Source organism: Nannospalax galili, unplaced genomic scaffold (assembly GCF_000622305.1).
Source record: "Nannospalax galili isolate Female #2095 unplaced genomic scaffold, S.galili_v1.0 scaffold389, whole genome shotgun sequence".
In the NCBI taxonomy this organism is placed as follows: Eukaryota; Metazoa; Chordata; class Mammalia; order Rodentia; family Spalacidae; genus Nannospalax; species Nannospalax galili.
Window position 1 is genome coordinate 3126872 of NW_008360310.1, and position 15325 is coordinate 3142196.

Genomic DNA, 15325 nt, shown 5'->3' on the forward strand with positions numbered 1-15325 from the left:
GCTCTCGCTCTCGCTCTCCCTCGGTCTCTGTAGTAGTGGAGTTTGAACCTAGGCCCTTGCACATACTAGACAAATGTTCTACTCGCTCTCGCTCTCCCTCGGTCTCTCTAGTAGTGGAGTTTGAACCTAGGCCCTTGCACATACTAGACAAATGTTCTACCACTGAGCTACAGCCCCAGCCGAAGATGCTGACCTCTAATTGTACTGATTTGGAAAGTGTTCCAGGCCATATTATTAACAAAAAAGGTAAGGGACTAGAGAGATGGCTCAGCGGTTAAGAACACTGGCTGTTCTTGCAGAAGACCCTGGTTCGAATCGCAGCACCCACATGGCAGCTAACAGCCGTCCGTAACTCCAGTCCCAGGGAATCCGACAACCTCTTCTGTCCTCTGTGGGCATTGCACGAAACGGGTGCACTTACCTACACACAGGCAATACACGCATACACATAAAATAAAAACAATAAATAAAATATTTTTTTAAAAAAAGTCCCATTGTGTCCCACAGATCTCTAGTGCGCCGCCCTCCCCTCCCCGCAGCCCTGCGTTCATCCGCCGCACCTTCTTCACTGCGATTCTACCAGGATCTCTAGGTTCAGGGCTAGGCTCAGTGCGCGTGCGCAGATCCTGCCACGGGTGTCCAACTTAGTGCCTGATCGTTGTTTTCTCTGCTGCGCTCTGCGCGAACTTGTCAGCCAGGGCGGGGCTGCAGGAATGTGGAGTGCGTTCCCAGGCCTCTAGAGCCTCTCGGGGCATGAGGGGTTCCGGGGACGGCGGGGTCCGGCGGCGCGCCGGGCAGCCCGCTGTGTGGGGCGGGGCGGCGGGGCTGCGGGCCGGGTCGGCAGGCAGGTCTTGGGCGGCTGTCGGCGGTGGGGCTGAGCCGGGCGCGGAGCCCTGACAGCAGGTACGGAGGCGGCGACCCTGCCAACTGTCTGGTCCATGGGCCCGGGACCTCGTGCGAGGGCCTGCTGGGGCCGGGTCTTGGCTGGGCCCTGGCCTGGCCTGGGCCTGGGCCTGGGCTCGGGGTCAGGCGGGGTCAGAGGGTGGGCCGCGGAGGGCGGCGCTCCGACTGGACCTGGGGCCACCCAGCGCTGCTCTCCCGGCTGACCCGCCGGCCTGGCTCCTCAGCCCGGCAGAGTCCGCCCGGGGCACTCAGCACTGCAGCGAGCCCCTGCGCCTTGACCCATAGCGAGCCACAGGATTCCTGTGGACACATGTTAAGAGAAAAAACTAATTCATTGAGGGCTCCAGCGTGTGGGGAGGGGCATCTGGAAATGGGCTTGGGGGGCTCCCTGATCTGTGGTCTGACCTGTCTGGCAAGATGACACATACTTCATTGCAGACTGGACCATAACGAAAGCACAAAGGTGCGAACTCTGATGTTTTTAGGGGCAGATTTTTGAGAACTGAGCTCTCATTTATGGCAGCGAGGAGAGCTGGAAGCCCCTTTGACCACTTGCTTCCTAGGTGTACTTAGGGTACAGAGTTGAGGAGCTGTGACAGAGATTGATATTGATAGCCTGGTGTGCTGCCAAAGCCTGAAGTGCACTATATAAAAGAGATAATGATACCTTAAAAAATCATGTGTATGCCTGGCTGTGTGTTTATGCATGTATGATTGCAGGTGCCCTTGGAGGCCAAAAGAAGGCATGGGATCCCTGGGAACTGGAGATTATTGTGAATCACTTAGCATGGGTGCTGGAAACCTAACCTGGGTCCCCAGGAAGGGCAGCAAGTGCTCTTAAGTTGAACGCTTGGCTCAAGCCATCTCTTCAGCCCTGATAACTTTACATTTAAAAGACATTTTATAGTCAGATAGATTCTAAAATCATGGTTCAAGTTTTCTTAACTACAGACCATTTCAGAGCCTTCAGTACACTCGGTATTTATCATGGGTCTCCAACTAGGGTATACATGGAGAATTTCCCAGAGTTCATTGGGAAATACTGTTTCTCTTGTGTGGTGCCTCGGTTTAACATTTGGAACAGTTGGGAAATGCAGAAATTCACCATGTAAAAGGAGCAGTGTAGGTCAGTGCTTTTTGAACATTAGTGGGGCATACATTTAATAGAGTCTTGTGAAAATAAAGAACTGATGCTTTGCACTTTTTAAATATTTATTTTTATTTTATGTCTGAATATATTGCCTGCCTGTATGTAAGTGTGCCCGTGCCCGTGTCATGCAATGCCCACAGAGTTCAGAAGAGGGCATTGGGTCCTCTAGAACTGGAGTTATGGACAGTTGTTAGCTGCCATGTGGGTGCTGGGAATTGAGCCCAGGTCCTCTGTAAGAGCAACCAGTGCTCTTAACTGCTGAGCCATTTCTTTAACCCCTGTGTTTGGCATTTGTAACAAGTTCCCTGGTGATGCTAATGCTCCTGGTCCAGGAACCAGACTCAGTCTTAAATCACTGGATTGAAAGTCAGTTACCTTTTGCTGCCTCCTCTTGGAACAAACTGCTGTCTTGGGCGAGTCACTTTATCTGTTCAGATCTTAAGATAGTGTGGACTAGATCTCTCGGGCTTCTTTCATATCTAAAATGTTGGGGCACTAGTCAGTTACTCTTACTGTAGTATTGTATTCCCTATAAAATATTCTTGTCACTTTGAAAATTTTGCAATTTGGCTTGAACATTTCTAGATGTAACTAAATATAATCCCCCCCCCCCGCCTTTTCTCTCCTTCTCTCCCTCTCTCCCTTTCTGGTTTTTTTTTTTTTTATTATAGAGTATCATGTAATACAGCCTGGGCTCAAACTCACTATGTGGCTAAGACTGGCCTTGAGCACCTGCTTCACCTACCTCTACTTCCCAGGTGATGAGATTCTAGGCACAAGTCATCTCATTTTATTCCTAGGATAGCACACTAAGGATGCTCTTTAGGTTGGTGAAAGACACCTCTGCAACTTATATGCTGGTTGTCCTAGGTTATCTCTAAGAATGAAATTGAAAAGTAATCTCTTTTTTAAAAGTTGACTCTTAAGCCATGTGTGTGATACATGCATGTAATCCCAACACTTGGAGGCAAAGGCAGGAAAATGACTATGAGTTTGAGGCCAGTCTGGGCAACATAGTGAGCTCAAAGCCAGTCTTAGCTACAGATAAGGCCCTGCCTAAAACAAACAAACAAACAAACAAGAAACTGAAGGAAGCCAAGGAGAAACAAAAACAAAACCTTTAAAGCGTTAGATGTCAGATACTGGACATGGTGGCACATGCCTTTAATCCCAGCACTCAGGAGAAGGCAGAGGCAGACTGATCTCTGTGAGTTTGAGGCCAGCCTGGACCTCATAGTGAGTTCTGAGACAGCTGGGGCTATAGGGAGAGCCTGTCTCAAAAAAAAGCATTAGATGCCACATATTCCTAGATTTTCTTTCTCTCTTCAAACTGAATTGGTTTCTTCTATAATTCTTCTATCATGGGGTTTTTTTTTTTTTTTTTTTTTTTTTGGTCTTTTTGAGACAGGGTCTCCCTGTAGCCCCAGCTGTCCTGGAACTCACTATGTAAACCAGGCTGGCCTTGAACTCACAAAGATCCGCCTGCCTCTGCCTCCCGAGTGCTGGGATTAAAGGTGTGTGCCACCATGCCCGGCCTATCATGTTTTTAAAAAATATTTTATTTATTATTTTATGTATATAAGTGTATTGCCTGCATGTAGGTAAGTACACTCCTGTCATGCAGTGCCTGTGGAGGACAGAAGAGGCCGTTGGATCCCCTAGAACGGGAGTTATGGACAGTTGTTAGCTACTATGTGTGTGCTGGGATTCGAACCCGGGTCTTCTGCAAGAACAACTAGTGTTCTTAACTACTGAGCCATCTCTCCAACCCCTTTTCTATCATGTTTGAGAAAGCTCTTTCTCATATTTGTCTTTGTTTTTGTTTTGCATGTATTGGAGCTTTAGCTGGACTTTGGAGGATGGGTGTGGCTGCATGACTAGCAAAAGCACAGGAAGCAGCTGCAGTGGTGCAGAGATGAGACTGAATTGCCAGCTCCAGGATTGTTTGATGATGGCAAGAAATGAGATGGCAGTGAAAGATGACTAATGGACAGCAGTATTTGGGAATTATATACTAGCAATAGAGGACTTAGACTGATGATAACAGTAATGCTTTACTTTTACATACAGCACTACAGATTACAAAACTTTTCATGGGCATGGTCTCATTTGATTTAATTTCCTGTGAAGTTAGTAGAGCAGCAGATCAAGCACCAAAAGGGAGAAATGATTTGCCTTAATTTTCAGAGCTATTGAATGGCAGATCAAAATGATGACAATGCTAATGGAAGATAAAGGAAGGAAGCAGGTAATAAGTTAAACTTGATTGGATTTGAGGTTTTGAAGAAGGAGCCAAAGTAGTTGGGGGTGGGGGGATCATAAGACCACTGACAGCTGCATTCTGGGCTTTGCTTGTCCAGCTCCGTCACTGGTAGTGACTACCTGGAGTTGCATGGTAGAAGGGATTATAGTTGATGGTTCCCGTGGTGCTTCACCTGTTTATACTTATTACTAGGTAGTTCTGGAGGGGACTTCAGATATGCATATGAAGGAAATGGAAATTGGGTCCCCATTGTCCCCTGCCACCCAGAGCAGCAGCTTGTTCCAGAAGCTTGTATCTGACTTTCAATTCAGTGATCTACACTTTTCCTATTCAGAGTGTATGTTTGTGGACCAACACTGGGGTAAGAGGTGAGAGACTAATTCAAATGTATCTTAGGGTCCTTGCTATCTTGGAGATTCCTACTTTGGCTTCCTGTCATTTTCTTTCTGAAGTTTGAAGTGGTACCTGTTGAGTTTGGCTAATGGATAGATTTCATATGCATTCTGACCCTTCCATATTCCTTCATATTTTCTAGATGCTTCATTACAGTAGAGCAGGGAGCCTTGCTGCTCTCAAACCCTCGTGAACATTCCTCCTCAGAAGATCTGCTTTTTACTGAGCCCAATCTGTAGTTCCTTTACCCTGAAAGCATATAAGCTTGAGATTTTTTTTGTCATTTCAACTTCAGAGCACTTGGAGTTGTTCCTGTATTTACAATTTATTAGGCTCCTCTCTGAAAAGGAGAGAGCTACATCTATTGTTCTGTGTATATACTTGTGTATATGTGTTCTTAACTTTCCCTGTCCCACTTCTGTGGCCTTTGTTTGTGTGTATGAGTATATATGTGTGTGGTGTATGTATACATGTGTATGGATGGGTGCCTGCACCTGTGCATGGGTCTGAAGTCCAAAGGAGAGTGTCAGGTATCTGTCTTATTCCTTTTGAGGAATCCTGTCCCCACCTCCCACAGTGCTAGGTTACAGTACTCCTGGCTTGTTGCATGGGTGCTAGGATTAGTACCTCCTCTCTTTGAAGTCTGGCTGAGGTTATCTGCCTAGAAGAACCTGGTGTTGGTACTGTAACCTTTGAACAGTAAGTGTTCTCTGTGCAAAGCACTGTGCCCAGTGCTTAGATACTGAGATGGGTAAAGTTCTTGTCCTGAGGAATTCTTTATAGGATATGGTAGACAATGTTTTAAATAAAATGTGGTATTGTAATGAAGCTGTGTCCAAGGAGGCAGAAGGGGGAAATGCCTAGCTTTACATGGGCAGTTGGAAGAATTTTCAAGAAAGAGAAGATTATTGAGCCCAGAAGTGATGGATGAAGAGAAAATGGTTCTGGTGAAACTTTTAATATTTGTAGAGGCCTAAGGAGAAAAGTAAGTAGATTCAAGACACTGGAATGTCAGAGGAGAGGTGATTGATGTTTGTGTGTTCATAGTGAAGCCAGTTTTTTTTTTTTTGTTTTTTTTTTGGTCATTTTGATACAGGGTTTCCCTGTAGCCCCACCTGGCCTGGAACTTACCATGTAGACCAGGCTGGCCTGGAACTCACAGAGATCCGCCTGCCTCTGCCTCCCAAGTGCTGGGATTAAAGGCGTATGCCACCACTTCTGGTGTGAAGTCAGTTTTTAAAGCCAGGGTCTTATATAGCTCAGACAGCCTGGAACTCTTGCCTCTCCAGCCTCAGCTTTCCAGGTGCTGAGATCACAGGCATGTACCAGCTATTGCTGTGGCCTTGAAACCAGCTTTAAAAAAAAAAATTATTATTATTATTATTTTATTCGTTGTGTGTATGTGTCTGTGTGAATGTGAGTGTATGCCACTTGTGTGCATGCCTGTGGAGATCAGAAGAGGGCATCAAATCCATTGGAGTTGGAGTTACAGATGGTTTTGAACCACCTGATGTGGGGTACTGGGAATTAACTTCAAATCCTCTGGAAGACAGAAGCAGTAAATGCTCTTAACTGCTGAACCATCTTTGTAACTCCTGAAGCCAACTTAATAACTTTTAGAGCAGAAGAAAATTCAGTTTTGTGGCAATGATCCCACTGGATGTTTTTAGAAGGATAACTGCATTTTGGGGAGCTAACTGTGAAAGTAGATTGAAGGGGGCACAATCTGGATTGGAGATATTGGGAGACTCTCATAGTAGATGTAATTGAGAGACTCTTGAAATAACATTGAACGGGTTTAAGGCTGAGCTAAGGATTAGGCAAACGGGGATGGAGAGGAGTGGACAAATCTCAGAGGCTACAGCAGTAGAATTAACCTGAGTAATGACTAATTAGTTGAAAATAAGGGAGTTGTTGAAGGTGACTCGTGGCACCAGGAATGTGTTTTGTGTATGATGAACTTGAGCGGTCTGTGATGACTAGCAGATAGGTGGAGATGTGGGTCTTTGGTTCAGAAGAGCATCTCTGCATAGGGTTGGTGGGAGTAGGTGGTTGAAGTTATGGGAATGGATGAGTTCTCCCAGCTACACTTGCAGAAGGCCAGAGATGACTGGAGACAGGGATTGGTGTGCAAGGAATAATGTTGCTCCATATCCTAGGAAAGGAGAAAATTCCAGGGACAAGAGCCCCAATTTCATTTGCTGTAGGGCATAAGTACGATGAGCTTGATCAATGCACCTGGAGGTTGGGGAGTCAGGATGTTGTGGTCACCAGGACTCTTTTTTGTTTGAAAGTGTGAACAGCATCCATGGATCAGTAGGGACAGAGCTGGATGCAGGAATTAGGAAACTGAGGGATGTAGACTCGCTTAGTTTGGCAGGGAAGGAAGAATAGAGATGGTGGCAACTGGCAGAGGACATAGTAAGGGCTAGAGATAGGTTTTCCTAGAATCGTAGAGTGTAGAGCATGGTTTTCTGATGGTGTGTGAGGACCAGTAGAGGGTGCAACTGACGGCACTAGGAAAAGTTGATTCCTAAATCAGGTCCTCAGAAGAGGGTGGAAGAGTTAGGAGTGATGAAAAAAAGGAATGAATTTAGGAAGAAAGAGGCAGTGATAGTTGCAGATTTGTTTTTGCAAAGGAATTCTTACCTAATAGCTCAATTTTCTTTCTCGGCAAAGCTGTTTGCTGAAGGATGAGAGTGCCAGTGTGAACTCCATCAGGAATAGAGGCTTGAATGTGATAGAAGAGCTCAAAACAGCTCTTCAGAGAAAGAGAAAGAACCTGAGACAAATCCCAAGAATGTGAAGTAACCTCTGAGCCGGAATCCTGTACTTAGAGGCCTCTTCATCTTCCTCGGAATAGTTGACTAGCTGACATTTACTGAGTGCTTTATATCAGACACAATTTTCAGTGCTTTTCAGATTGTCTCTGTCTCCCCCTACCCCTGTGTGTATATATGTATATGTGTATGTGTGTGTGTGTGTGTGTGTGTGTGTGTGTGTGTTTAAAGACAGTATCTTTAGCCTAGCCTAGCACAGTCTGAAACTTGCTATGTAGTCTCTGCTGGCTTTGAAACTTAAAGCAGGCCTCCTGCCTCAGCCCTCCCGTGGTTTTTAACAACAGTCCTGCCAGAAGAGTATTTCTGTTTTACAGAAGGGGAAATTGAGACATGCAGGTTTATTTAGGCTTAGTAGTATTCATGTTTGATGAATATCTCTCTGCAGAAATGACATTCCTCCTAAGGCATCAAAGAAGGGAAAAATTCAATCTCAACTCCCAGTGTTAGGACCTTGAGGCTGCTCAGGAACATCTTCCCATGCCAGTCTTTGAGCAGGATGGTGGCACAGATGGGCAAGGTGGTGGGGTCTATTGCTGCCACAGAGGAATTCTGAAATCCTTGAGTAATTTCCCAGCATCTTGACTAAAGAAGCCAAGTGATTGATAGCCATTTGTCGGATGTGGCAAGCTGAGGCTCTCACCTGTCATCTGAGATAGTGAATAACAGGAGTGCCCTTGTTCTCATACCCATTTGTGCTGGATAGCTTTAGTGTCAACTTGACACACCTGGGTTGAGGGAGCCTCAATCCAGGAATTGCCTCTATTGGACTGGCCTGTGGCCATGTCTGAGGGGCATCTTCTTGATGAGTGATGTGGGAGGGCCCAGCCCACTGTGAGTGGTGCCACCCCTGGGCAGGTGGGCCTGTGTTGCATAAGAAAGCAGGCTGAGCAGGGGCCAGGAGAGCAAGCCAGTAAGCAGTTTCCTCCGTGGCCTGTGCTCCAGCTCCTGCTTCCAGGTTCCTGCCCTGAGTTCCTGCCTTGGACTCCCTGATGAACTGCGACCTGGGAGATGTAAGCTGAATAAACCCTTTCTTCCCCAAGTTGGTATTGGTCAGAGTATTTTGTCACAGCAATGAAGAACAAACCAGAACACCCACCATCTAGAAAAGAGAATGTTTTCTGTCACTCAGTTTTGGACTGGGCAGACCTCTAATCCTTATGTAACAGCATGGTTATTAGCTCACCTTATGAGTTTTCTCGGTTGGTATTGTAGATAGGATCTGCAGGCAGGGTCCACACCTGACAAGTGAAGGGAAAATGGTGGGATGGCATGGATAGAGGAGAAACAGACTTACCTTGTTTTGCTGCAGTCACCGGAGCATCATCTCTGTGTCCTTGTTCTTGAGGTTGCTATGGATACGCCTTTGCGTGGTGGTTTGAGGAGATTGATTTCCATTATGATCAGGTGATGACGTGGATTTAAAATGAGAAAGGGGTGGAATGAGCTGTTCTGGGGAGTGGTGGTGAGCTGCTCAAAATGCAGAGCCCAGCACAGCTGAGATGGCTGTGGCTTTGTTGGCTGCCTTGGCTTTTGCTGAAGTTGTGAAATGGTGCATCTCTCTCTTTAGAGCGCAGGCTCAGTGTTCCCTGCCTGCTGGGTCCTAGTGCCAGGAACTTGCTGGTTGATTCAGGGAAAGAACTAGTAGCTACTTGGAAACTGCTAAATGGGGCTTTTGCTACCACTTGGAGGATTGCTCTTGAGTCAGGATTGAGTGCCTCTTGCCCTCCTGCAGAAGTTCCTTTATTGAAGATAAGTGAGATATGTTGTATAGCTTTCCTTTCTGGCTCTTAGAAGTGGACCTGGAACTCCCTGGGTATTTGAAGAGGGAGAGAGACTTTGGGATGGGAGTGGGATGCAGACATTTCTGGAATAATGAGCTAGATTGGTGAAGGAAGTCCATTTTGGATCTACCACTGTCTGTATGAGATCTGTGAGGCAGATATCGGAGTAGTACCTAGAACCAAAGACTGCATGCTGTCTTCCTGGGTTCCCATTTCAGTTCCCTAACCTCCATTCCCCTCTGAGTAAAGAGACCTTTCCCCTTTTGACTCGAGCCCGTGTATGCACGTTTACTCTTTACAGTGCTTTCAGAGTTATAATTTTACCATATTGTCAGACTGCCTGAGTTCCAAACCAGCTCCTCCTGAAGTACTATTGGGGAAAGCAGATCATTGGGTTAGACCAGGAGCAAGGTTTGGTGGAGTAGGACAGGAGGAGAACCAGAGCATTAAGGGATGCTGGAGTGCTAGAGTGCCGGTAAAAGCAAGGTGGATGTGGTGCAGGCCTGGCAGAAATGGAAGAAGCAGCAAAAGGGCTTTTCATCCTCACTTGTTCTTCTCCCCAAATCTGTTTATTTTCTGAGACTTTCTCCAAGACTTAGTTACCACGTACAGAGTGTTGCTCCCATTTTCCTACGTACCTCAGCAGTAACATTGTTGGGGAAAAATGGCTTAGAAATCCATGGACTGCCTCCTCTCTGGCTACAGGGACATGAAAGTTGGAAGAGTCCTATGGGACACTGTCAAGGGCTCAGTAATGCTAGAGAAGGAGCATTTACCTGTATAGCTAGGCTTGACTTCAGAGACTCGGTTCTATTGCCCCCGGGATGGAGGTAATTGCAGTCTTCTTTGACTTTTGACTGCATCACAGGTGTTGTGTGTTCATGTGTGTGTGTGTGTGTGTGTGTGTGTGTGTGAGAGAGAGAGAGAGAGAGAGAGAGAGAGAGATGTGTGTGCTAATGCAGGTGCTTGTGGAAACTAGAGGGGTGAAACTCATTTAAAGTGGTCAGGTGATCTATTCGTATGTTAATTTTTAAAGGCCTGACTAGTGCATTGTCCAACCTGGTTTTGAGACAGGGTCTCCTTTTGTATGGGCCAGCTGGTCAACAGATCTTCCTGTCTCTAACCAGCACTGGGGTTGTAGATGTGAACTGTCACACCCAGCTTTTATGTGAGTTCTAGGGAGCTGAACTTAGGTCCTCATGAAAGCACTTTAACTACTGAGCCATCTCCCCAGACCCTTTTGCTTTACTGGAAATACTATAAATATTTTCTTGGCAGTATTGGGGATTGAGCCCAGGGCTTGCACATGCTAGGCAAACAGTCTGCTACTGAACTGTATCCTCAGCCCAGCTTGAAATACTTTATTTTGGGATACCTAGTGCTTTGACATGTAGGTATAAGAAATAATATATAATAATAATAATAATAATAAATATAGAAACACTAGCCTGGTGGCTCAGGCTTGTAATCCTAGCTACCCAGGAGGCTAAGACAAGAAGATTGCAAGTTCAAAGCCTGTCTGGGCAATTTTACAAATTCTGTCTCAAACTAAAAAGTAAGGGACTGGGGAGATGGCTCAGATGTTTGCCATGTAAGCATTGAGTACCTGAGTTTGATCCCTGGCACCCATATGAAAAAGCCAGGTGCATTGATGTGCACCTGTAATCCCAACACTGGAAAGATAGAAACAGGAGGATCCCTGGGGTTTGCTGGCCAGTTTGTCTAGTCAGAATCTGTAGGTTCTAGGTTTAGTGACAGACCCTGTCTCAAAAATTAAGATGGGAGCCGGCATGGTGGTGCACGCCTTTAGTCCCAGCACTTGGGAGACAGAGGCAGGCGGATCTCTCTGAGTTTGAGGCCAGCCTGGTCTACATAGCGAGTTCCAGGACAGCTGGAGCTGCGGAGACCCTGTCTCAAAAAAGACAAAAAAAAAAAAAAATTAAGATGGAGAGTGATTAAGGAAGACACCTGGTGCCCCCATACTCGTGTGTACACATGTATACACAAATATGTGCACACATACAGACAAAAGGTTTTAAAATGGTGGGCTGGAGAGATGATTCAGCAGTTAGAACGCTGGCTGTTCTTGCAGAGGACCTGGGTTTGAGTCCCAACACCCACATGTCAGCTAACAACTATCTGTAACTCCAGTTCCAGGGTATCCAACGACCTCTTCTGACCTCCATAAGCATTGCATGACATGGGTACACTTACACACATGCAGGCAGTATACTCATATAATAAAAATAATAAAATATATTTTTAAAAAGTTTAAAAATGGCCACTTATACAGCTCAGTCATATAGTACACATGAGGCCCACAGTTCTGTTTGTAGTACACATAAACACAAAAGAAAGAGTACAGAGATCACTATACCCCCAGTTAGTCCCCTCTCCCATGCTTAACATCATGCAAAACTATGGTACAGAATCACAACTAGGACATTGGCATTGATGCAGTGAAAATTCTGAATGGTTCCGTCACTTCAATGATCCCTCATGTTGCCTTTTATAGCCCCCTCTTTGTTTTTTTAATAGTCCTTTCCCCTCATTCCATTCTCCTTAGCCCCCTAACAACTGGCAAGTACCAAACAGGTTTACATCTGAAGTAGGTGATGAAGCATGCATTTTAGTGTGCACAGTTAAATTTGTCCCAGAGGTGGCCCTGAGAGTAGGATGTATTTTCTCTCTGAACATACTTGATTTCCCTCCTCCTTTCCCCTATTCTGTTAATGTTTTGATCTTTATTCTTTTTTTTTTTAATCTTTTTTTTTCTGGTGTGGGTGTATACAATGTGTGTGTGCATTTGTGTGTATCAGTTTGGGTACATACCTGCCACAATTGCATGTGTGGAGGTCAGAGGGAAATCTTGGTTCTTGGTCCTTACCTTCTATCTTGTTTGAGACTGGATTACTTGAGGATTTTCCCATCTCTCCCTCCCAAATCTCCATAGGGGCACAGGGATTACAGTCTCACACACACTACCATGTCTCACTTTTACATGGGTTCTGGGGATTCAAATTCGAGTCCTTACGCTTGCCTACCTCCAGCCCTTGATCTTTATTCTTATTATTTATGCCTGAAAGCTTCCCAGTTTAATTATTTGCTAATTTTTTGTGTGTACATTTTTTAAAAAAAGAGTAGTGTGTATATGTGTGTGCAAGTACCTGTGAAGATCAGAAGAAGGAGTCAAATCTCCTGGAGCTGTAGTTACAGGCATTGTGGGGTGGGTCCTCTGTAAGAGCTGCAAGTGCTCTTAATCACTAAACTATCTCTCCAGCCCTTCATTTGCTAATTTTTGCATTAGTTAATTTATGTATTCATTTATCTTTTCATCATTTGAGTTTCTGTGAGCAGGTCATCATTGATGTGCTGTTGCAGTAACAATGAAGGCATCCACAACTATTGAGCTTGTATTTTGCGTCAGGTATTGTGACAAATGCTTCACTTAAATCTTAACTCTATTTTTGCTTGTTTTTGGTCAAGGGTTGATGTTAAGAGTCTTACGGCATATGAATGCCAGGATTACAGGCATGCTCCCCCACACCTGGCTTAAGTCTAGCAACATCCGTATGAGATAGCATATTTCCTTCTTTTTATGGATCCAGTTACTGTGGCTCAGAAATTTAAATATCTTGCCCAGAGTCAAATGGGTGAGGAAATAGGAGAACCAATGTTGTATCTAGGCCTGTGTCTGGAGCCCATGCAATGCTCTATCAGAGGCTTCCCTAAACTCCTTTGGTACTATCTATGAATTTGGCTCCCCCTCCCCCGGTTCAGACCTTTCTCATGCCATGGTCATCACTGTAGCAGCCTCTTTGCTGTAATCCTGCCCTTGCCAAGTTGTTCATGCCTCCACTGTGTCCTGCATGTTTGATCTTCCTAAAATCATTTCAGTATGTCCCTCCACTGCTCAGGAACCAGGCTGGTTTCCTGTTGTCATTGGATCTAGTCCATCTGTCCCTCTCTGATGTTAAATTCTCTGCTTCTCCACTCTTACTTCATAGTGCATCTCTGTTTATTTGTTCATTAAGTACTTGACTCCAGGCAGTAAGGGCAGTTGGATCATAAAGTTGTAGGGTCTGCTGCAGAAGGCTTTATAGTTTGATAGAAGAACCCAAGCAGATAACTTATGTCTCTACATAAACTGTATTCACAACTCATAGAGCTTTGTAGGCCTTTCCTCTTTACATAGCTCAAACCGAAACAAAACAGCTCCATAATTCAAGGCATAGTCAGATACCCTTTTTCTTTCCAGTTCACATTTCTCCTGTCTATAATTTCATCTAATATACTTTTTTTTTTTTTTTTTTTTTTTTTTTTGTCTTTTTGAGATGGGGTCTCCCTGTAGCTAGCTGTCCTGGAACTTACTATGTAGACCAGGCTGGCCTTGAACTCACAGAGATCCACCTGCCTCTGCCTCCAGAGTGCTGGGATTAAAGGCATGCACCACCATGCCCAGCCATAATATACTTTAAAAATATTTTATCATTAAAAAAAAAGTTTTATTTATTATTATTTTTTTAATTTTATGTGTATGCGTGTATTGCCTGTGTGTAGGTAAGTGTACCTGTGTAGTGCAGTGCCCACAGAGGACAGAAGAGGCTGTTGGATCCCCTAGAACTGGAGTTTCAGGCAGTTGTTAGCTGCCATGTGGGTGCTGGAACTCAAACCTGGGTCTTCTGCAAGAACAATCAGTATTCTTAACTGCTGAGCCATCTTTCTAGCCCCTTATTTATCATTTTTATTTATGTGTATGAGTGTATTGCTTGCATGTATGCAGGTGCACCCATGTCGTGCAATTCTTGCAGAAGTCAGAAGAGGACTTCGGATTCCCCTGGAACTGGAGTTATGGATGGTCGTTAGCCACCATGTGGGTACTGGTATCAAACCTGGTCCTCTGCAAGAGCAATCAGTGCTCTTAACTGGTGAGCCGTCTTTCCAGGCCCTCATTGTAAATACATTTTAAGATTTATATGCCATCTAGTATCCTGTCAGGTAATAATTCTCTGGACTTCTATAGCTTTGGTGGTTTTTGCAAAATACTTTTGTACATGTTTTCTCTTGTTGGGTCTTGGAACACTAATACAGACTAGCAGAGATCATTCCTATTTTGTAGGAAAATAAACAGCTCTCTAGAAGTAGTGACTAGTATCCATGTGTTACTAGAACATTGTGAGGCTGTTCTCACATCTGAGGCCTCTGCTGAGTAACCCAGGTTGGCCTAAAACTTATGATCCTCCTTCTGCCCTCTGAGTGCTAGGATTACAGGTTTATGCTTTTTATTATTTGTTTTTGTTATTTTGTTTTATTTATTTGTTTGTTTGTTTGAGATAGGGTAGTAGCTCTAGCTGGACTATAATTTGCTATGTAGACCAGGCTGGCTTCCATCTCACAGAGATCCACCTACCTCTGCCTCCCAAGTGATGGGATTAAAGATGTGAGCCACCATGCCCAGCCTTTTTTTTTGTTTTGTTTTTTGTTTTTTTGTTTTGAAGGCAGTGTGGTTTAGAGAAAGCATGGTGTTGGAAGCCTACAGGTGTCTGGGAAAGATGAGGAGGGATAGCAGGAAGCACGAAGAGTTCCAGGGCAGGTTTGGGCTCTTCCTGTGTAACTTAAGAGAAGTTGTTTGGCTCACTAATCTTCAGTTTCCTTTTCATTTCTGGCCTGTTTACAGGTTATTGTAGTATTGCTGCCAGAGGTGGGTGCACTGCTCTTAACCACTGAGGCATCTCTCCAGCCCCTGTCCTAAATGTTTTACTCATACTTACACAGATCATTCTCAGAACACTTCTCTCCAAGATATGTTCTTTGATCATTCCAAGTGCAAATGAAATTGAGGCAGAGATGTTAAATAACTAGACCAAACTTATGTAGTGACCAAGTGATAAAACCAGGAAGCAGCCCAAGTCTAGAATTTCTACTCTTTTTTTTTTTTTTTTTTTTTTTTATTTTTTTTTATGGGGGTGGAAAAATGGCCCAACGGTTAAGAACA

The 15325-nt window shown here is 44.7% G+C and overlaps 1 protein-coding gene across 2 annotated transcripts in view; it reads left to right on the forward strand.

The window, feature by feature from the left end:
- Positions 1 to 763: 763 nt before the first annotated feature.
- Dctn1 (dynactin subunit 1) overlaps positions 764 to 15325 on the forward strand; it is a 39430-nt gene continuing 24868 nt past the window's right edge. For both annotated transcript variants that reach the window (XM_008824767.3, XM_008824771.3), the window contains exon 1: positions 764 to 903. The gene's annotated coding sequence lies outside the window, so the exon portion shown is untranslated. The remainder of the gene's footprint in view (positions 904 to 15325) is intronic.